The 24,298-nt window shown below is 40.5% G+C and overlaps 1 long non-coding RNA gene across 1 annotated transcript; it reads right to left on the bottom strand.

The window, feature by feature from the left end:
- Positions 1-359: 359 nt before the first annotated feature.
- Positions 360-24,075, bottom strand: LOC143642787 (uncharacterized). The gene is made up of 3 exons (XR_013155865.1): positions 23,878-24,075; positions 18,185-18,332; positions 360-5,771 (listed from the first exon to the last, which is right to left on the bottom strand). It is a non-coding gene; the product is annotated as an uncharacterized LOC143642787 (long non-coding RNA).
- Positions 24,076-24,298: the final 223 nt, after the last annotated feature.

Consider the following 24,298-nt stretch of genomic DNA (forward strand, 5'->3'; position numbering starts at 1 on the left):
AGTCCTTTAGACCCGCAGCGAGGTCTCCTGCGCGCGCCCCTTGGACCCAGACCCCCAGCTCGAGCCCCTTTTCTGCGTGCGGCAGCGTCGTCTAGCAAGCAGTGAGAAGCTGAGGAGTAGAGGGTCCCCGATAGTTTAGCGGTTGGGCCAAACCGCAGCCGGAGAGATGCAAATGTTCAACAAAATGATCACGGTGATGAAAAACTATGTGATGACATTGTGAGCCATTGATTGTACACTATGTATACAATGTCTGTATGTATGTTTGTTTAAGGTTTGACAATAAAAATATTTTTTAAAAATTTCCTATTCTAGTTTGCTAGCTGTGGGAATGCAATATACCAGAAACAGAATGGCTTTTAAAAAGGGGAATTTAATGAGTTGCTAGTTTACAGCTCTAAGGCCGAGATAATGTCCCAATTACAACAAGTCTATAGAAATGTCCAATCAAAGGTATCCAGGGAAATATACCTTGGTTCAAGAAGGCCGATGAAGTTCAGGGTCTCTCTCGCATCCGAGAAGGCACATGGTGAACACAGTCACAGTTTCTCTCTCGGCTGGAAGGGCACACGGTGAGCAAGGCATCATCTGCTAGCTTTCTCTCCTGGTTTCCTGTTTCATGAAGCTCCCTGGGAGGTGTTTTCCTTCTTCATCTCCAAAGGTCGCTGGCTTGTGGACTCTCTGCTTCTCATGGCTATGTTGTTCTTCTCTGCTCTCTCTGAATCTCTTATTCTTCAAAATGTTTCCTCTTTTATAGGACTCCAGCAATTTATCAAGACCCACCCCAATGGATGGAGACATGTCATCACCTAATCCAGTTTAATAACCACTCTGGACTAAATCACATCTCCAGGAAGATGATCTGAGTTTCAAACATACGGTATTGAATAGGGATTATTCTGCCTTTACGAAATGGGATTTTGATTAAAACATGGCTTTTCTAGGGTCCATACATCCTTTCAAACTAGCACATTTCCCCAGAAGAAAAAATGTTCAACTTAATAATAAATACAGTTCAAAATGAGAAGCCATGTTTAAACTATGCAATAGACTAAGATTAAAGTCTTTTTTCCTAATTTTCTATATTGACGGGAGAAAACAAGTTTACCTGATGTTTCTGGAAATCATTTAGCAACATCCCTTAATATGGGCTTTAAAAAAAAATGAATTTACTTGACACAGCAATTTCATTTCGATAAACGTATACTATAAAAACAATTATTCTCATATGCAAAGACTTATCTTTAATGATACTGATAACAGGGATTTTTATAAGAGGAAGAAAGGGAGAAAGGGAAGATGGAGGGTAGGAAGGAAGGAAGGGAGGGAAGGAGGAAGAGAAGAAAGAAAATACAATGTCCATCAATTGGGACTGGTTAAATAAACAAACATGGTGCAGTACATTCATAAAAAGCGATACTACTGTTTGGTTGAAAGTGATGTGGATGAACATTACAGAATTGGAAACTGTTCACATACGTTTTTAATTTTTTTGTTTAAGCAGAATACAAAGCTCTATGTAACTATGCTTCCATTTTTATGAAATTCAAGAACAGGCAAAACCAATCTGTTGTGATAACAGAGGTGGGGCGCAGGGTGGAAGAAGTAGAGAATGCCTTGCAAGGAAGCCAGGGAACTTTCAGTGCGGTGGAAATGTTTCATATCCTGGGGTATGGATTACACCATGGGGGGCTGGGGGTGGTGAGGGTGGGCATAAATATTCGTCAAAACTTATTAGAATGTACGCATTCCACTTTATGTAAATTACACCTCAAGTTTAAAAAGAAACAAGCCTTTAATGTATAACATGACCTCAGTGTTAAAAAAAAGAAAAAGAAAATGTTCGGGTATGTCCACCCAGAAAAAGATCTGGAGGGGATATTTGGGTGGTGAGATTATGGATTTTTTTTTTTTTAACTTTTTTTTCCCTAACTTGTCTCAAGGCTCATTGGGACAATTAAACACAAATACGCAGAAGTACCCAAATGTGCTTCCGTGCATCTCTCCTGCCCTTAGTTGCGTCATTCCCTGGCACCACCTAAATTGCTCTGTGCGGGAGCCCCCTCTGGGTTCCAAGTACCCCTCTTTTCCGTGGAAGGAACCTGGGGTCCCACCCCTGATGGAGGCCCACCACGGTGTGCCCTGGCTCATCCTCTGTTTCACCCAGACAGCTCCAAATGCCAAAGTTAAACGGAGAATTTGATCACTTTGAGATATGCTTTAAGTAGATTTTATTTACAGAGCCCAAACGCCTTTCAGATGCAGAGGAAAAAGCTTCCAATTTCTGCAGGCTATGCAAGCCTTTACAGCCCAAGAACCAGCTGTTCCTTTTGCCCGTGTCCTCCCAAGCTTCCAAGAACGGTTCCACCGTTAGTTCCGAGCCACGTGCGGCCCGGCCTAAGCCGCCTCCTCCAGCAGGCCTGGTTAGGATAAGCCTTCAGGTGACAGGGAAGCCTGCCAGGCCAGGTGGGCCAGCAGCCAAGGCCGGGAATCTGCCCCCTGGTGCTGGTGGCCACTCTTGCGCAGGTGTGGCCCATGCATTTCAGGAAGGACAGCTGATGGGTGGTAAACCCTGTGGGGCACAATTACCTAATAATGAGAACAGTGTAACTACCCTGGGGCTGTGAGCTGAAGGGTGGGAGAGGGAGGGAACAGTCACAAGAAGAGGGAACATAATTACATTCCTCCTCCTTAAACCCCCTGCAGGATGGATACAAATTGAGAACTGAGGTGGGTGGGAACAAGTGAGAACAGCCATCTAGCTCTTCCTTGGGATACAGCCAAAGAAGCCGGTGAACAAACAGTGCTAAGAGAAGCTCGTCCCCAACACCAGACTTGGATCTGGACCAAGGGTGGAGCCAAATATCCATGGGATCCGTGTCTCTAGCCCACTGGGCAATTTGCTGCAATGTCCCCACACAGCTGTCAGATTCACCTGGTCTCAAACTGAATTCCACCTCTCTTCCCTGCCTCCACCCTGCTACTTCTTTTGCAAAGCCCTCATCTCAGTGAATTACATCCCAATCCACCCTGTTGCCAGAGCAAAAACCTAGGAGCCGTTTTAGACCCCCTACTTCTTTATCCAATCTTCCTTATCCAATCAGTCACGAAGCCCTGTTGATTCTCTCTTGCAAACATATATCTGATCAGTCAGTCCCTCCCTCTAGTTCCTGCCGCCAACTATCACAAAACCTGCTTTCCGCCTTATTGCTGGACCTTTCTAAAAGGCAAAGATGATCATCCATTGACTCATCCACGGCTCTCCATTCGTCTGCCCTGAATAGTCCTGGGACAAACTCAAATGCCTTCGCTACCAGGCAGCTCAACAGGTGAAGCCCTGGGGGGTGGGAACATAGTAAAGGCAGAGGCTGTATGAAACTGTGAAGCCCTGTCCCACTACAAGCAGTCAAGTCTAAATATAGTATAAAAACAGCTGTATTGACCCATAAAACTCTAAGGCCAGTTTGATCCTTCTGGTCCACAAAATTAAAGTCCAAACTTCCTAGCCTGCACCCAAGTCTGTGACTGAGCCGATGCCTGCTTCTCCTCTGGGTACATCTTCAGCTCTTCTCTACAATCAGCTTCCTTCTCACTGAAGAGTCTCTTTCACACAGTTGTGTCTTTGACCATGAACTTCCCCTAGCCTGGGCCCCTCTCCTCCTTTCCCTCCCTTGCCTGGGCATTTAAGACTTCCTCGGAGCCCCAGGAGGGTTATACCCTGCATATACATCTGTTATTGCTCTTCTTTCCCAGCTTGCAAACACTTCTCCTTCCTTACACTAGCCCTTAGAAATCTCGTCTTACAGTCGGACAAATGGTATTTTCCAAAATAAACAGCAAAGGCAAAATTTTCTAGAGACGCTTTTCCTCTCCCAAACACATTAAATAACACTGAGAAAATACTGATTGGTCACATCCCAGAAAATATTTCTTAGTTTTAAAAAAATTTCAGTGCCCTTGGGGAACTGATGGAGATGGGGTGGGGGGGTGGGGGATGCAAGGGGTTCGATATCTACTATACTAGGTCCTTAAACAGCCTCTGCCCCTAAACTTTTATTGAATATACTGTTGCAATAATCTTATGCCCAAAGAGCTGCTCTAGACCTTTTCAAAAGGAAGAAAAAAAAGAAAGAAACTGTTTCATGCTCCAGTGCTTTTTTTTTTTAAGTCACTCTAAATAAAAAGAGCGCTCAAGTCTACTCTTCCACAGGGGACATCAGCTTTGCTGCTTGAAGTAGGAAAGTGCTCAGTCACATGAAATAGTTCTGTTTCTCAGAACATGTCCTCAGGGACCTCTCCTGCCTTCAGAGATAGAAGTGAAGAAAAAGGAATCTTTCATACACTTTTAAATCTGACCCCACCAGTTTTTTCCTCCATTTTCTTCTCCATTGATTTAAACCTTTAGGAGGTGCAGAAATAAAATGAGAAGTTGGGAAATGGAAGAGTTAGCAAAAGAGGAAGGAGAGAGAGCCTAACGGAGGCTTCCAAAACATCTATGCCTGTGGTAGCCAAGGTTAAATGAACTTAATCACAAAATCAGAATCACCCTCACCACTTCCTATATTACACAGACAGACAAGGCTATAATTTTATTTTAAGACTGAGTGATTCGGGTTGAACTCATCCTTTACATACCAGCTCCTGCCAGGATATAATGTTTTATCATAGTTCTAGGGGCTACAAGTGCTTTTGTTCTTATTAACCAATATGAAAGCAATATATTTCATATTTGGGTAGGAAAAAAACAAGAGAAAATTCTATTCTATTAGAAAAATAATCACGCTCATGATAGAAATTTTGAAAAAACATAGGAACATATAAAAGAAACAAAACTACCTATAATCTTCCCACTCAAAGCTAAATACTAACTGTATTCTTCAATTCTTAGATTAGGTTCTTTACATGGTTGTTACTCTATTATATTTACTATTTTATACTTAAAAAAACTAACTTTGTAACATGCTTTTACCTTGCTTTTAGAAATTATTTAACATTGCTTTTTACAGTTACATAATACTCTTTGAAATGATATTTTATAATTTATATAACCATTTCTCTACTGCTAGGCATTTAATAGTTACCAAACATACTCTGGAATAATAACATGGACTTCAACCTTTTAAAAACTCTCAGTACCAACAATGAGTAAGTGTGAGTTCTTCAAAGAAGGTGTAGACAGCAGTAGAAGGAAAGGTTAGGAAGCATTGTAGCCATATTATCCTTAAGTACAAAAGCAGGAAATACTCTGAAACTTCCTCAAGAATAATGTGTTTCTTAAGCCTATATTGACTTGAAGTTTGGACCAGTTCTAGGAAGGCTTTGTGAAAGAAAAGAATCTGGAATAAGAAGAACTAACATGCAAAAGTGATAGATGCATAGTGGTCTAAAGACTTGAAGTTGGAAAAAAGAAAACCTGGGCACTTATGTAATACCTGGTGGGGCTGTTCTCCCATCACTGCCATTGATGGATCATTGGACTCATCTGATCAACATGCAACTCATCCTTAAACTTTTGGTGAAACACTTTCTTAAATATGGAACTTCAACAACTGTTTGTCAGAAGCAACTTCCGACGTACCTTTTAAGTGTCTTTTTACCAAAACAATTATTCATCTTTTTCCATGCTCTTTTGTTCACTGGTAACAGAGTAGAGCCAGCCATTATTTCACAGAATCAAAGTGGCTGGAATCAAGCCCTGTGGGCCTCCTTGTAAAGAGATAAAGAATCTAGAGTCTTCCAAAAATCCAATCTTCTTGCACCATTGTGGCAATCTAGGGGAAACAGAAAAAGTGTATCATTATACTTCCATTTGAAGTTTCCCTAAAGCAACATTTTTTTCTTAGAAACTTGTCTTGGAATTTTGAATTTGTTCTACATGTTTTACCCAAAGTGTTTGTATTATTTATTACCACAGTTTGTCTTCACAAAACTCTCAAGTTGGGGAGGGCAGGTATTAGTACCTTCATCTCAGAGATAAGAGAACAGATGAAGAAATGAAGATGCCACCAGACTGAAACTACAGTCTTAGGCTCTTCCCCTACCATCTAGACTAGCACACGGCTATGTGAGTTCAAGGCTGCATATACCCCAGAGAAGATCATGTTCTCAAAGTTAATCCATTCCTCTAGGTATGTCCCCATTCTAAGTAGAATCTTTTGGTGAGTAGAATCTTAAATTGAGATGTGACCCACCCCATACAGGTTGGGTCTTCTTTTTTTTTTTGGCTTTTAAAAAGGGGGAATTTATTACAGTTGCAAGTTTACAGTTCTAAGGCGGTGAAAATGTCCAAGTTAAAGCAAAGCTATAGAAATGTCCAATCTAAGGCATCCAAGGAAATATATCTTGGTTGAAGAAGGTAGATGACGTTCAAGGTTTCTCTCTCAACTGGAAAGGCACGTGGTAAACATAGTGACATCCATTAGCTTTCTCTTCAGGCTTCTTATTTCATGAAGCTCCCCTGGGGGCATTTTCCTTCTTCATCTCTAAAAGGTTCCTGGCTGCATGGGTTTTGTGGCTCAAAAGCTGTTTCCAAAATGGTTCCCTCTTAAAGGGCTCCAGTAAGCAACGCCACCTTGAATAGGTAGAGATGCATCTCCATGGAAACCATCTAATCCACACTTACCACCCACAACTGGGTGGGTCGCATTTCTATGAAAACAATCAAGAAGCTCCCACCCAGCAATATTGTATAAGGATTAAAGGCAATTTTCTCGGCAGGGTGGGTCTTAATCCTCTTACTGGAGTCCTTGATAAGACGGTAAAAGACAGAGAGAAAACAGAAGAAGCCTTAGATAAGTAGAAAGAGAAAAGCCAGAAAAATTGAGAGAGAAGGATTCACTGAAAATAGAAAGAGAGAAGCAGCCAGGAGCTGAAAGCAACAAAACCCAGGAGAGAAGGACAAGCAGACGCTGCCAAGTGCCTTCCCACGTGGCAGGGAAGTCCTGGATCACCAGCACAGCTTCTTCAGGAAGAAAGCATCACCTGCTGAGGCCTTGATTTGGACATTTTCATGGTATCAGAACTTTAAGCTTATAAGTTAATAAATCCCTTCTGTTAAAAGCCAGCCCATTTCTGATATATGGCATTTCAGCAACTTTAGCAAACTAAAACAATGGCTTTGACAACTGGCTTGTACTTCTGTGATCAGATTTCTCAAAACAATTTTTTATTTCAGTTTCATACTTGGCATATAAGTACTTAATATTTTCCTTAAGCATATTTTAAGGTTTTCAATAGTAAAGCATCTCCAAGTTCTTCAAAAGATAGATTTCAAAATTTTCATAATCTAAGTAACCCCACATAGACATATTTAAAGGAGATATTAATCTTTAAGTAACATATTTGAAAAACCATGGTTGAGGTTTAAATGACAAATAAAACTAGGAAATGCAAATGTGTCTTTTCCTTAATTGCAGAAAAAGTGACATTATGTGCAGTTTAAATTAAATAAGTGAATATGTATCTTAACATTGCCAAACTCTGTCAAAAAAGGCGAATGATCCATTTTTGAAAGAAAAAAGATATACAAAGGCTCAGCCTGAAAAAGCCATCAATAGAAAATGCATCTGTGCTCAGATGTTTCCATTTTTAAATAATGCGTAATAATGAAAAGTAAAAGACTCTTAAAGAACATACAACTGAAATAGGACACATCTACTATATATCATGCTTTAATATATTGATTTTCTTTTTTTTAATTTTTTAAAATATTTTTATTAATAAAGCAATATACACACACAAACATTCTTAAGATACAAACATTCCATACATGGTATACAATCAATTGCTCACAATATCATCACATAGTTGTGTATTCATAGCAATGATCTTTTTTTTTGAACATTTGTATCATTCCAGAAAAACAAACAAAAAAGAAAAAAGAAAAAACTCATACATACCATACCCCTTACCTCTTCCTCTCTCTCATTGACCACTAGTATTTTCATCTACCCAATTTATTTAAACCTTTGTTCCCCCGTATTTGCTTATTTTTTAATCCAAATTTTTTACTCATCTGTCCATACCCTAGATAAAGGACGCATCAGACACAAGGTTTTCACAATCACACAGTCACACTGTAAAAGCTACAATCATCTTCAAGAAACAAGGCTACTGGAACATAGCTCTACAGTACTTCACTCCAGCCACTCCGATACACCACAAACTAGAAAGGGATATCTATATAATGCATAAGAATAGCCTCCAGCATAACCTCTCAATTTATCTCTCAGCCACTGACATTTTATTTTATCTCATTTTTCTCTTCCCCCTTTTGGGTTTTCTCAATCCCTTGATGCCGGGTCCTGTCTTATCCCAGGATTTCTGTCCCATGTTGCCAGGGAGGTTTACACACCTGGGAGTCATGTCCCACATAGAGGGGGAGGGCAGTAAGTTCGCTTGCTGTGTTGGCTTAGAGAGAGAGACCACATCTGAGCAATAAAAGAGGTTCTCTGGGGGTGACTCTTAGGCCTAATTTTAAGTAGGCTTAGCCTATCTTTTGCAGGAATGAGTTTCACAGGGGCAAACCCCAAGATCAATGGCTCAGTCTATTGATTTGGTTGTCCCCATTGCTTGCTAGAATATTAGAAATTCTCCAAATGGGTGAGTTGAATATTGCTCCCCTTTTCCCCATTCCCCCAAGGGGACTTTGCAAATACTTCTTTATTCACTGTCCAAGTCTCTCTGGTACTTATCAGGGCATCACACTAATCTGAATAAACCAACACAATTTTCTGCCATATTCAAGATTCCATGTACTTGTGGTATTAATTAAACTGACCATACAAGTTAAATTAGGAAAAACACTACTCAAAATACTAATTTTGTGCCAAATAAACATCTCTTCTTTTAGTCTCACTCAGAAGTTGAAGTTTTAAAATATGAATGATATCATCCTAAGGTATACCAGTCTTCTGATATACCTTAGTCCTATCCTATATACACACACACACATTCTTAAGATACAAACATTCCATACATGGCATACAATCAATTGCTCGCAATATCATCACATAGTTGTGTATTCATAGCAATGAACTTTTTTTTTGAACATTTGTATCATTCCAAATGTTCATTCATGCCTCTAATGGATGTCTCAAGACCTTTTCAACAGTTCCTGTATGCAGTAGTGCTGACTTTCATAGCTTCAGAGCTCTAACTTTGAGTCTCAGGTGACACATAAAAACCCAAAGTTTCTGGGAAAGACCATGTTACATACAAACAGCTCGGTATCTCAGAATTCAGAATTAACCGTTACAAATATGTGACTACTGTTAGAGCTTACAATCTAGGACCCTTTACAATAGGCCCCATCCTGATAAGCCATGCATCGACATTAGTTCACTGAATTTTTATATTATAATTAGTTCATATGAGTGAGGCAAAATAATATTTATCTTTTTATTCCTGACATTTCATTCAACATGCAGCTCTTAAGGTTCATTCATCTAGTTGCAGGCCTCACAACTTCATTCCTTCCTGTGGCTGCTCAGTAGTCCATTGTATGTATACACCACAGTTCCCCTTTCCATTCTTCAGTCATTGTACCTGTAGGCCACCTCTACCCATTGTGAATAGCAGAACACTGCCTTGATAAACACCACTGTGCAAATGTCCATTCGTGTCCCCACTGTGAGTTCCTCCAGGTATACACTGAGAAACGGGGTTTCAGGATCGTATGGCAACTCCACCCCTAGCCTCTGGTGGAACCACCACACTGCCCTCCAAGGGTCTCCACCTCTCATTTCTCTACAGACAGTGAATAGGTGCATCTCTCTCTGCATTCTCTCTAGCACTTGTTTCTCTCTGTTCATTTTTAAACAGTTTTATTCACACATCAGCCTAATTGTATAGACATGCCTTTGCTACAATACTCTATCTGAAGACATTTCCTTTTCTTCCACATTGATTTTCTTTTAAAAATGGAAAGGGAAATCCACACTGTGAGCTACTTTTACTAGGGATGTGGGAGAGGGGGCTCAGTGTGTGTGCATGTGGGCTGTTGTTGAAGACCAGCATTCAAGAACCCTCAACTAACCTAAGACTGTGGTTACAATTTGGTACTTGACTAGATTTGGTTTAACACTCTGTACTGCTATACTGCCATGTATTGTTTCATTTGTTTCCCCAAAATGCCTACAAGTGTCCTGAGGTAAAACATACACACACACACACAAACAACTCTGTCTTTATATTTCTTTTGTATCCACCATAGTACCTGCCATGATATCTGTACTGAATTTAAAGAAATAAATTCACCCAATGTTCCATAAGAAATAGTCCCATTAACCAGCCAACCTTTGAAATAAATGGTTCTTATTCTCTGAACTATAAAACTGAATGTGGAACATCTTGGCCTTACGGTAATCTGCATTATTATCATTATTATTATTTATTATGTGAAAAAAATAATCGATTTTTTATGCTTATTCCCTGAAGACTTTAAAGCCTTGGACACAATTTTAGAAATGTAGTAAACAGAAGGAATAAGTGAATATAAAAAGCAAAGAGTCCATCATTCCTGAATCTCTTACAGTTTTCTGTAAGAGTGTGGAGAACCTCTTAGGAAGTCATGCTGTCCTCAATGGCTCTCTAGAAGATCAGGCACATAAACTCATATTGGAAGACATCATTGTTCTTGGAAAACATCCTGTCTTACCCAAGTTTAAAATCAATTTCTTTTCAAACAATAGATGTTTACTAAGATTCCCTTTGGTGTGTTCTTTCTGTTCCTCTTCTCTGATTCTGGACATCGCTTCTTTTCCTACATCCGGATTCTTACTTACGAGTTTCTGACCTGGCTCATGACTATGATATCTTAGAATTGGACCTTGCACTTGAACTATCTGACAGTGTTACAGATGATACAACTCTGCCTCTAACAACAGATGGAAACTACTATTGCCTTTGTCTGGGATTTATAGGTCAGTCATTTAAGGTAGTGGTTCTTAATCCTTTCGAGGTGTTTCTTGAAAAAAACTGCATATACGTACATGTGATGGATTGAATGATATATCCCAACAAAAGGCATATATTCTTAATCTTAATCCATGATCCTCTGAGTTTGAACCAATTTGCAAATAAGACCTTTGAAGATATTATTAAATAAGGTGTGCCCAACTGAAACAACCAATATGGGTTTTAATCCATATTACTGGAGGTTTATAAGGAGGATACAGAAGCCCAGAAGTCAGCAGAAACTGGAAGAGCAGATATAAAAGAGAGAGATCACCATGTGACAGGAGGCAGAGATGCACGCCAAGAAAACTCAAGGACTGGGGCTAACCAGAACCCTACAATACCTTACTGTTGGACTTCTCACCTTCCAAAGCATGAGCCAATAAATTCTGGTTATTAAGCCAACTCATCATGAGGTATTTGTCAGGGAAGCATGGCAAACTAAAACACTACACAAACACACAACATTTTACACACAATTTCAAGAGGTTCATTGTCTTTTAGAGGTCCCTTTTAAGAGGCTTCTGCTAGTAGTAACCTATAGTGTAAAAAAATAAAATAATCAAAACTACAAAAAGAATCAAGTTTTATACCTGCTGTGCCAGTTTGAATCTGTGCTGGACCCCAGAAAAACCCTGTCCTTTAATCTTCATTCAATATTGCTGAGCGGGAGCTTTTTGATTGTTACCATAGAGATGTGACCCATCCAATTGTGGATGGTAACTTTTGATTACATGGTTTCCATGGAGTTGTGACTCCACCCATTCCAGTGGGTCTTGATTAGTTTACTGGAATTATTTAAAAGTGGAAGCATTTTGGAGAGAGTTCCTTTTGGAGTCACAGCAGAGCCACAAAAACTATGGAGCTTATGCATCCAGAGACCTTTGGAGATGCAGAAGGAAAATCCCCACAGCGAAGCTTCATGAACCAAGAAGCCTGGAGAGAAAGCTAGCAGATGCCACCATGTTTCCCATATGCCTTTCCCCGTTGAGAGAGAAATCCTGAACATCATCGGCCTTCCTGAACCAACGTATCTTTTCCTGGATGACTTAGATTGGCCATTTCTATAGACTTACTTTATTCTGGACATTTTTACAGTCTTAGAACATGTAAACTTGCAACTTAATAAATTCCCCCTTTTAAAAGCCATTCTATTTCTGGTATGTCACATTCTGGCAGCTAGCAAATTAGAACCCCTGTCAATGAATAACTTCATTTCAGCTCTTAGAAAGAAGGGAGAAAAGGGAATCTCAGATATCCAGAATCAAATTAATGAGTTTGTGTGGTTCTTTTCTTATTCTGCTCAAATAAGTTTCTAAACAGACAGAAAAGGCTGAAAACTCTCTCTGTTTTAGTCAATAAAAGCAGATGAAATTAATTCTTAATAGAGTTTGAGAAAAGTTAATGCTTGTCTTTATCATTTACAGGATTTTCCTTCTTTAAAAAAAATCTCCAAAAAAATAAATGAGCATAAATAAGAATGTTTAAATCACCCACAATCTCAGCATCAGAGATATCTAATTGTCAAAATATTAGTGTATGAAATCCCAGACTTTCTTTCATGTATTTATATTAGAGTTCTAGAGCATCTTCTTCATGTTCTCCTTCATTTTTATTTAGGAAGCTGTTTTGCATTCAAAGACTTAGACCAATCTTTGGGGGTATAAAAAACTTCCAAGGTGCCTAGAATTTTGTGAACTTGTGAAATTTGACTGCAAACTCATTTGCAAGCATCTTCACTTAAGCACAGCAGGGACTCTAGCTGAAGGCAACATTCATCAGAGATTGCACTTGTGTCTTCTGGGTGTTAGCTCCACCATCAATGCTTGTCACTGCGATAATACTAGATCTCGAAGTAGACTGCCCAAGTTAACCCTTGGCTCCTGTTCTAGTTTGCTATTGCCAGAATGCAATATACCAGAAATGGAGCAGGTTTTTAGAAGGGGAATTTAATAAGTTGCACGTTAACAGTTTTTAGGCCGTGAAAATGTCCCAATGAAAGCAAGTCTATACAAGTGTCCAATCTGAGGTATCCAGGGAAAGATACCTTGATTCAAGAAGGCTGATGAAGTTTGGGGTTTCTCTCTCAAGTAGAAAGGCACATGGCAAACACAGTCAGGGTTTCTCTCTCAGCTGGAAGGGCAAATGGCAAGCATGAAGCTATCATCTGATAGCTTCCTCTCCTGGCTTCCTGTTTCATGAAGCTCCCCAGGAGGCATTTTCCTTCTTCATCTCCAAAGGTCACTGGCTGGTAGACTCTCTGCGTCATGATTCTGTGACATTCTGTTGCCCTTCTCTGCTCTCTGGATCTCTCAGCATCCCCCCTTTTCTTCAAAATGTTTCCTCGTTTATAGGATTCCAGTAAACTAATCAATACTCATCTGGAATGGGTGGAGACCACTATTGACTGAGTCACATCTCCAGGGAGATGATCTAATTAAAGTTTCAAACAGACAATACTGAATAAGGATTAGAAGAAATGCTTGCCTTTACAGAATGGGATTAGGATTAAAACATGGCTTTTCTAGGGTACATACATCTTTTCAAACTGGCACAGCTCCACTGCCACCTTCTAGTACTGTGAACTAGCCAAGTTATTTAACTTATCGTTGCTTTAATACTCTCATTTGAAAATGAAAAAAAGTGGAAAAAAATCCAATAATGGAAATTAAAAGAGTTTGTTTGTACCTGTAGAGAATGAAAAGCGCTAACTGTCACCTAGGAAGCACTCAGTAGACACTAGCTGTCATTATTATTGTTTGGGTATTGTTGGTGCTGTCATCGTGAGGTTTTTACGTTTTAGTTGTGCTGTCACTGTTTGTCGTTGCCACTCACTTAGTCCACTGTACCCTAGCAAACTGTCCCTAGACTAAAATGATTTGGATACAGGTGTTTTTTTTCATGTGCATTCATTTACTCAGTCAAAATTTTTTGACAACGATATGTGCCAGGCTCTACATTTTGGCCTTGGATAGAGCAAAGGTCTCTGTCTTTCAAGTATTTGGAGACCCTTGGGAGGAACAAACACACACGCATAAAGAGTATTTACAATACCAAGTGATAAGTGCGACCAAGGAGGAAGTATAGTATACCTAAGAGGGAGCATGTGGGCCAGAATTTGGAGGGGTGTGTGTGCTGGCTTTGAAACTATTATGTACCCCAGAAAAGCCATGTTCTTTGAATACTAATCCAATCTTGTGGGGGCAGACCTATTGTGTAAGGTGGGACCTTGTGATAAGATTGTTCCCATGGAGGTGTGACACAAATAATTGTGGGGGTGACATTTTGATTAGAATATTTCCATGGAGTTGTAGTCCCACCTACTCAAGGCCAGTTTTAATAAGTTTACTGGAGTTCTTAAAAGAGCTCATGGAGAAAGTTCAGAACTGACATGGAAAGCAGAGAGATGAAGCCAGAGGATACAGACATTTGGAGATGCTAAACCAAGAGATGAAATCCAGAGTTTGCTCCAGAGAAGCCAGTGAGGTCCCACAGAAGCTCAGAGAGGAGCACACTGGTACCAGGAGCTGAAAGCAACAAAACCCAGGAGCAAAGAGCCAGCAGACATCACCATGTGCTTTCCCATGTGACCTGCCTTTCTAGAATAAAGGTGAACTCTTGCTGATGCCTTATTATGGACATTAGTATGGACTTAGAACTGTAAATTTGTAACCTATTAAATCCCCTTTGTAAAAGCCAATCCATTTCTGGTATATTGCATTTCAGCAGCATTAGCAAACTGAAACAGGGAGGAAGGTAATGCTTTCTAGCAGGAAAACTTTCAAATTAAGTACTAAAGCAGAAATTAGCCAAAAAGATAAAAATTATATTCATAAAATAAGGGATTTGACTATGATCTCTATGGTCCCTTCAAGTTCAAAAGTTATAGGACTCCACTATCTGCATGATCTGTGAAATCTATCCAATCCTTACAGCCATGTCATGCTTGGCTAAGACCCTGTTAAATACCATTTAGAAGGAGGCTACACAAAGAGTACCTTTGTGGGGAGCATTAACCCCCAATAATGCACACGCAACCACAGCACTTTCTTTTATGTGTGTGGTACTTTGGAGCTGTTATGTAAACCAGAAAAGACCATGTTCTTTAAATCCATTCCTGTGGATACGGACCTATTTTGGGTGTGAACTCTTTGTTAGGGTGTTGAGATGTTCCCCACCCAATTCAAGATGGGTCTTAATCGTTTACTGGAGCTCTTTACAAGAGGGTAAAAGGCAGAAACACAGAGAGAGTGGGCACTGAAACCAGAAGTAGGAGAGAGGGACTAGCAGATGATACCATGTAACTTCCCATGTGCCAGAGAAATCCCTAATGCCAGCAACCTTTCCTCAGAGAAGGTATCTTCCTCTTGATGCATTAATTTGGACATTTTCATGACCTTTGAACTGTAAATTCCCATTGAAAAAGCCAATCCATTTCTGGTATATTGCATTCGAGCAGCTTCAGCAAACCAAAGCAATGTATAATTGATATTTGCTCAATATTATATCAAATGTTGCACAAATTCAGCTTCAAAGAAGTTCCTCTTCAGCCAGTTAAACAGTGCTAAGTCCCATCTAAAGAGAATATTCTAGACTCCTCTATATAGCTATCCCTCCCGGCTAACCATAAACTAACCACAACATGCTGTGAGACAATCCTTTCAACCAATAACTGAAATTAGTTTAGTTATTTGCTATAGATTCTGTTTTCTAGCTAAACAGAAAAAACGTTGCTAATATCCAAATAAAAAAGATTAATTTAACTGTCCTAAATGTTCAAGTTACTGTTATAAGAAGAATCCTACCTCCTTTGCAATAGCAGTAAGCATTACTTAAAACACCACTTAATCAGTTTTAGAACAAGGGCCCACACCAAACTTTTGTTGTTCAGATGTGGCTTACGAGGATTTTTTTTTAATCAACAAATCAAAACAACATACAAACACGAACATTCTTAACATACAAACATTCCATACATGGTATATAATCAATGGCTGACAATATCATCACATAATAGTATATTCATCACCATGATCATTTTTTAGAACATTTGCATGATGCAAAATCTGGAGTGATTCCAAAAAAATCAAAAGAAAAAAGGAAAAACTCATACATACCATACCCCTTACCCCTCCCTCTCACTGACCACTAGTATTTCCATTTACTCAATATATTTTAACCTTTGTTCCCCCTATTTTTTTCTATATCCTTTACCACTCCCTTTCATTGATAACTAGTATTTCAATATACTCAATTTGTTTTAACATTTGTTCCCACCATTATTTATTTTTAATCCATATTTTTTACTCATCTGTCCATACTGTAGACAAAAGGAACATCAGACACAAGGTTTTCACAATCACAACGTCACGGTGTGAAAGTTATATCATTATACATTCATCTTCAAGAAACATGGCTACTGGAACACAGCTCTACAGCTTCAGGCATTTCCCTCTAGCCTCTCTAATATACCTTAAACTAAAAAGGGGATACGTATATAATGCTTAAGAATAGCCTCCAGGATAACCACTTGACTCTATTCGACATCTCTCAGCCATTGACACTTTATTTTTCTCATTTTTCTCTTCCCCTTTTGGTTGAGAAGGTTTTCTAAATCCCTTGATGCTGAGTCCCAGCTCATTCTAGGATTTCTGTCCCACGTTGCCAGGGAGGTTTACACCCCTGGGTGTCATGTCCCACATAGAGGGGGAGGGCAGTAAGTTTGCTTGCCATACTGGCTGAAAGATAGGACACATCTGAGCAACAAAAGAAGTTCTCTAGGGTGACTCTTAGGCCTAATTTTAAGTAGGCTTAGTATATCCTTTGCAGGGATAAGTTTTATATGAACAAACCCCAAGGTTGACGGCTCAGCCTATTGCTTTGGTTGTCCCTACTACTTGCGAGGATATCAGGAATTCTTTAGGAGGATATTTTGCTTCTACCTTCAAAAATGGAATAGACACTTATACAGGGGTGAGATGGGTGGATGCTCATTGCTGAGGACCAGGTATCAGTTAGAAGCAACTTGTTTGAAGGACACAAAACAACATGGATGAAGTGTAAAAGCAGAATCCTTTTGGGAAATGTAAGAGAATAGGATATAATGCAATCACCATTCACATAAGAGATAAAAACAAAGCATGGGCGGGCCGCGGTGGCTCAGCGGGCAAAGTGCTTGCCTGCCATGCCGGAGGACCTCGGTTCGATTCCCGGCCCCAACCCATGTAAAAAACAAGCAAACAAACAAAATACAATAAAACAAGAAAATGTTTAAAGATGTTCCCCTTTCTTCCTTCCTTCCATCCTTCCTTCCTTCTCTCTGTCTTTCCTTCCCTTCCTCCCTCTCTCTTTAAAAAAAAAAAAAAAACAAAAAAAAAAAAACAAAGCAGATCAGGTTGTGGTTAAAGTAATTCAGAACACAGCGGTAAGGAAGGCAATGTCTATATTTTAGAACCACACATACTCTTTGAGACCAATGGAAGAAAGGTTTATCTGGTCTGGAACTGAAATTTTCTGTAGCCCATAACTGAGATACAGGGAACACAGAATAACAAAGAGGTCCTTTAATCTTATATAGCTTAATATAATGCCTGGATACATCCTAGAGTATATGAAGCAGATAATCAAAAAGTATCGGCAAAGTCCCTTGAGAGATGGGAGAAAAAATATGGAAATATTAAACTTTACCATCAGGATATCCCCTGATACTGGGTCAAACTATAGGAACATCCAAATCAATAGGTCAAACACTTGACCTTGAAGCTTACACTTGTGAAGCTTATGTAGGTCGTGGAGAAGCTTAGACTACCTATAGGTATGCTTAAGAGTTACTTCTGGAGGACCTCTTTTGTTGCTCAGATGTGGCCTCACTCTCTCTTAGCCCAACTCTGCAAATGAAATCATTGCTCTCCCCACTATGTGGGACATGACATCCAGGGGTGAAAGACCCCCTGGTGACATGGGAGATGACTCCCAGGGATGCATCCAGCCCTGGCACAGGGCATCAACAATTCCATCCTGACCAAAAGGGGGAAAATAAGTGTACTAATAAAGTATCAGCAGCAGAGAGAGTTCAAATAGAGTCAAGAGGTTACTCTGGAGGTTGTTCTTATGCAAGCTTCAGTTAGACATTGCTACCTATAAAAAGCTCTGTATTAGTTAGGGTTCTCTAGAGAAACAGAATCAACAGGGAACATTGGCAAACATAAAATTTATAAAAGTATCTCACTTGACCACGGGAACACAGAGTCCAAAATCTGCAGGGCAGGCTGTGAGGCCGACAATTCCGATGGAGGGTCTGGATGAACTCCACAGGAGAGGCTCACCAGCCAAGACAGGAAGGAAGAGCCTGTCTCTTCTGAATCCTCCTTAAAAGGCTTCCAGTGATCAGATTAAGAATTACTCATTGCAGAAGACAATCCACTTTGGCTGATTACAAATGTAATCAGCTGTGGATGTAGCTAATGTGATCATGATTTAATTCTATGAAATGTCCTCATTGCAACAGATAGGCCAGCGCTTGCCTAACCAGACAAACAGGTACCACCACTTGGCCAAGTTCACACATGAGCCTGACCATGACAAGCTCCCAAACCCCAGTCAGGTCCATTCCAGCTAATCCTAAAGAACACCTAGGGCAATATATAAGATTCCACAAGGGTTCCATGCACTAGTATAACTTTGCAGAAATGTACAACCTCCAGATCGGTCCCTGGACCAGATACGTCCTGAAACCTAGAGGGCCCAGCATCTCCAGAATGTCAGATAGTTCCATCTCCCTACCCCATTCTACAGAATGGCTATAGCCCAAACACCCCTAAAGAGAGGGATAGAAAGATCAAAGGTGATGGTGGAGTTATACAGAGAAGATGGGATTTACAAATGAATATGATCACTGGATCATTAAATTGATATCTCTTTTGGTCTCTAGTATGTTAGAGTAGCTAGAAGTAAAAACCTAAAATTGTGGAATTGCGGCCCATTTCAAACTCTGAAATATGTTCTACAACTAATTGTGCTGTGCTTTGAAATTTATTGCTTTTTTGTATATATGCTATTTTTCACAAAAAAGAAAGAAAAAAAGTCGATTGTGGTGATAAAAACACCTTTAAGCCTTCTAGCCTCCTATTCTGGAGTAGCTAGAAGGAAAAATCTGAGAGGATCCTATGACAAACTCTGGGATCTGTCCTATAACTTCTTGTAGAAGAGTACTTTGAAACCTACTGCTTTTTAATTTCTTTGTTTTGTTTATATGTTATACTATACATTTAAAAAGTTAAAAAATAAATAAATGAAAATACATCTATATAAACAATGCTATTATCTTTATAGGATATAAAAGAACAAAAAACAATAGTTACATTTATCCATGTAAATGGGTAATACATAAATGGGGCCTTGTAAGGCCACTGGTGATAATGAGTCCTAACCCAGGAAAATGATCAACTCCCCCAGGACACGTGAGCTTTCCAAACCAAATACCAAACAACACCCAAAAATCAAGGAAAGAGAAGAAATTGTCATAAATAGTAAGGAATGAGAATGGCTTCCCTCTGAAGGAGAAATTGTGTTTGCATTAGAGGAAAATTATACATGAAGTACTATGTCAGGAGAGGAAATCCAGTCAATTAGGTTGACTGCCCTGACAACTTAAAAACTGGGTGGGCTGGTTATAGTAGAAACTATCGTATTCCAGTTACAAGAATGAAATTTGTTTAACTAAGCAGGGATGAACTCTAATAACTAAATCAATCATCACTGAATTGTCACATAGAAATAACTGTTACGAACTTTTCAATTCAGGGAATACCATCAGTTAAGACTTTATTTTAACCATATCGGTCATTTTTATCTGTCATATTTTATAAAAGCAGTGTATAATCCACAAACTGCATTTCCGGTTATTCTAACCATTCTAGACTATACTACTTATACCTAATCATTTATATTCTAATAGTGTAGATATTCATCTACATGCTTACGCTTACCTTTCATTATGAAAAAGAACCTTAATGGAACATTCCTTTTATCTTCTCTTTCCTTCCTTCTCTTTTTCTCTTCAATTTTCCTAATGATTTATAGCTTGATTTTTAAGCATTTTTATTACAGGAAATTTTAAAAATCTGATGAGTCCTTATGCATCCATATTCCTTGCCCACAACAATTCAGATTATTTTGAAGCAAATCCTAGACATCATATAACTTTAGCTGTGAATAGCTTAGTATGTGCCTCTAAAAGATGACTCTTTTTTAAACATGGTTGCAATACCATCCTTACTCCCCAAAAAAGAATAATAATTGCCTACTGTCATCAAATATTTAGCCAGTGTCACATTCCCTGATTGTCCTATAAATGCCCTTTGCTTTTGCTTTTGTTTTTAGTTTGTTTGTCTGAATCTAGATCCAAATAAGGTCCACATATTACAATTGATTATCACATCTTTTGTGGAACATTCTTTTTTTTTTTCTTTTATAGCTTTCAGCCTCAAACAAAAATACAGATTTGTTATGTAGCAAAACAACATCTCCAAATGAAGCAGGAGCTCGAAATGTTGGCCTGAAGAAGACTGAAAATGTCAAGTCATTGCCTTCCTGAGGAGATAACTCCTTGGCACATACCTTTCCCTACATGATAAAGATGGAAAGGAGGAACTGCATTTCCTAGTAAACATTTTCATTAGCCACAGAGAACTGCATATAAACAAGATGCTCCTGAAACAAACTGCTCAAAACTAAATAGGAATTAAGGCAATAGAAGATGATTTGTAGATCTAAAAACCATGTCTCAATGAAAGAGAAGTTTATAAAGAGTCAAATCAAAAGCTCTGCTGCTAAAGTTTTGCAAATGCTGGATGAATTGAGTAATTAAGGCTTTTAAATGTTTAAACATTGCTTACTCCGTTCTAGTGTGTGCTCTTAACTATAGAAGAAAAAAATTCACTTTAAATTAAATGAAAATGTAATAAAGACTTCATTTCCCACCTTAAGAGCATTTCTCCCTGAATCCATCTTAAACAAGCTCCTCCTTCATTTTAAATCTGAAAGAAACCCCAATATTAAATAAAACACGTACAAAATAACTCCCATGTAACAGAAGCAGCAGGATAAGCTCACAGTAAAGCAATTCAGGGGTTAAGAACATGTGCACTGCTAAGAGAGAAGACCCCTCTCTTCACCTCTAAAATGGGATAGTAAACAGTAGCTGCCTCCTTTGTCCTGCTGAGATCATTCTAATGAGATCATGTCCAGCACCCAGCACTGGCTAACACCATCATGGACTCAGCTAGGATTATCATTAGAAAGTCATAGAAAGGGATCATTTGTCACTATTCCAGTTTGACAGTAAGAGAAAAAAAATAAACTCACTTTATGGTAACATTGTCAGTTCCTAGAGAAGGCAGCAAGGGCATGCACAACTTCCAGATCACACAGCCTCCAAAATATTCTGCTGCATTGTACAAAGGACCACGGGGGAAAGAAAGCACCCTAAACAGGCAATCTTAAACTGTTTCTGTCTCAGAAGGTTTGAAATATTTGAAAACAGTACAAGAAACGGCTCAGTGCATAGCAAATTCCAGGGAAGACAATGCTATGGTAAGTAGACTAAACAGAGATTGATCTGAAATTGGACTCTGATCCCCAAGAGAACCAGCTGGTGTAGCCCAGTCCTTACTGGCTTGCAGAGGAAAAACAAGCCTGCCTCTATCTCAACTGTGATCTGCCTGGTCATAATCTAAGAGTTGAGCTTCATGCATTTCAGATGTGTAACCCACATGAAACTACCAGACAGGAAGCTTTCAGCTGGAGTATGTACCCAAATACCAAGGAACTGGCCTAGGAAATGAGGACCCAGCACTGTAATTTGGCCTTTCTCTAGTCTTTCCTCTTAGTCACAGGCAAGTTCCCCTTTATGTTCGAGCTTTCCCAAATAATTGAGGAAACCTGATAAATAAGCAAAAAAAGGGAGGGGGCAGGTGATTATTCCTCTTATCAAAAAATTCTTTAGTTTAAATGATTCATTACAGCATTCCTTTTAAACTAAGACCCCTCTCTTCACAGTGACAAAATTCTTAGCATTTTCCCAGCATGCGGCTCTCTCCATTACTCCGACTTCTTGAAAACCAGAGAGAGAGATTTTCCAATGAAAATTTCCTTTGTTGTTAACATCTTAGGTTTCCCTAAATGCTTTCAGACTCATTGTGGTATCTTATTTGAGCCTTTTGCAAGATGGTGTGAGTCACATACCCATGTTAGAGGTGAGAAAAGCTGCTTAGAGACATAGCAAACACACAGCAGGCAGTACATGGGACACCTTACCCCAAGATTTCTCAGCCAAGTCCAGGGGCCTGGAAACTGAGGCGAGGTTCGACACTGCTGTTTTCCTACCTTCAGGGAATTGTTTCCAGAAACTTCCCTCCCTCCTCAGTTAATTCTGATTCATACCTTTCCTCGTGCATTTAAGGGAAAGACTTATGGGAGTCAACATTCAATTAGTATTTATCGAGCACCTTTCAGGAGCCACGCCTTTGAAGGGTTTCAAGCAGGAGCAGACTTAATTTTTGTCACTTAAAAGGGTCACAGTGAAATTAATCAATCGCTTTACCAATTTTAACCAATCACCTAAAAACAATATTGTTGTGTTAGCCCTCCTGGACTCCCTAGCTAGATGCCTCCTGTCCACGTTTGTAATTATGGAAATACATTTCAAGAGGCTTCAGTAAGAAGGCTAAGGCTTAGAAAACACTTCTGCATAGACCTGATAAGATTTCCAGTTATGCCATGGTAAAGTTTCATTCCTTAAACTACTCATTCAACATTAACTCATTCTATAAACATGCATCTGCCAGGCCCTGGGTGTACGAGGAAGAGTTGCAAGCAGAGGTTTGGGACCTAAAGGAGATCAGAGTCTAGGGCAGGGACACCAGTGCCATCCTCTGAACCCTCCAAGAGTCCAGAGGCTTTGGCCAGGGGTGGCCCCAGCTCCTCTCCGCGTCTGCAGCCCAGCTCGCCTTGCTGTTTTTCTTTCATTTCTTCAGCCCTCCTGCTCCCTCCCCCACTGGGCTCTGCGTAAATGCCTTTTCCTCTGCCTTGAAAGTCCTTGAGGCTCTGATCAACTTAACTCCTCCTGCTTCAGGAAGCCTTTTCTGACTTGTAGAACTGATCATATCTCCTTATTAAACCCTTTACCACCTTACACCTTATCACATGAATAGTTTTATATGCATTTGTGTGATTACTAGGTGACCACCTGCTCTGGGGGTAGCATCCTGGACGGCTTTGTAAGATGCCAGAGTCCGGCACACGACAGGCCCTCCGGGAAGGAAGGAGCCACCCGCCCAGACGCGGGGCTGCCGGGGCCCTCGAAGGAGGGGCCAGGATGGAGTGGGCTGGGGTCCGCTGAATCTTAACACCCAGGCCTCGGGGGCCCTTGTCTTAGCCCTTATATGGCACTCTGAAATATAAAGGTTGTCTGTCTCAGGTACGGGAGACGTAAGCTCCCAGAGGGCAGAAATTCCATTATATTCTGTAGTGTAGCCCAGAAGTCAGGTCTGCTATTAACACGAGAGGTGGATGGCAACTGGCTGAATCTATGAATACATTCTAGAGGGTGGGACTGTAATGCTATGGAAGGCTTCAAGGAAATGTTTACGCTTGAGCTGACTCTTTAAGGAATACAAGTGACACGCTCTCCACCCCCGCCACACCAAGGACTTTCCTTAAAGGAAATTCGCCCTCTCCTCTTCCCTCCGGGGTGGGAAGGTGGGACTCTTAGTCGCGTCCTAACCTCTCCGGGCCTCCGCCCTGTCTCTGCCGCGCCACAGCGGCCAATGAGGGACGCGTCCATGCAGCCAGCGCCGAATCTCGCATCGCTGCGATGCCTTCTGGCAATTCCTAGCCAGGGTGCAACTTTGCTAAGGATACAGCACTTAGGATCGCCTCTCCTGACGGAGGCACTTAGGATGCCCGTGGGAATGTCGCGGGAGTTGTAAACGAGGAGGAAGGGGGGGTGTCTTTGCTTCTCGGCCATTCGCTGGCCTTTCCCGGGGTCCGGGAACCCACGCTCGGCACGGGCGCGAGTCCCTGACTCGACGCGAGCCCGAGCCTACGAGCGGCGGCCCCACTCACGAGCGGCCGAAGCCCCGCCCTCCACAACGGTCCCGGCACGCAGGCGCGGTGGCGCGCGCGGCGCGGCGCGCGCAGGGGGCGGGGCGAGCGCGGGCTCCGCTTAAATGGGGCTGAGGGGGCGGCGCGCGGTCGGCGCGGCGCGGTGCGGCTGCCACTCGGCTCGAGTTCCGGCAACTGTCCCCGCCCGGCGTGAGCCTCGCTCCTTGCTCTCCCCGGC

This window comes from Tamandua tetradactyla, chromosome 7 (genome assembly GCF_023851605.1).
Source record: "Tamandua tetradactyla isolate mTamTet1 chromosome 7, mTamTet1.pri, whole genome shotgun sequence".
Taxonomy (NCBI): Eukaryota; Metazoa; Chordata; class Mammalia; order Pilosa; family Myrmecophagidae; genus Tamandua; species Tamandua tetradactyla.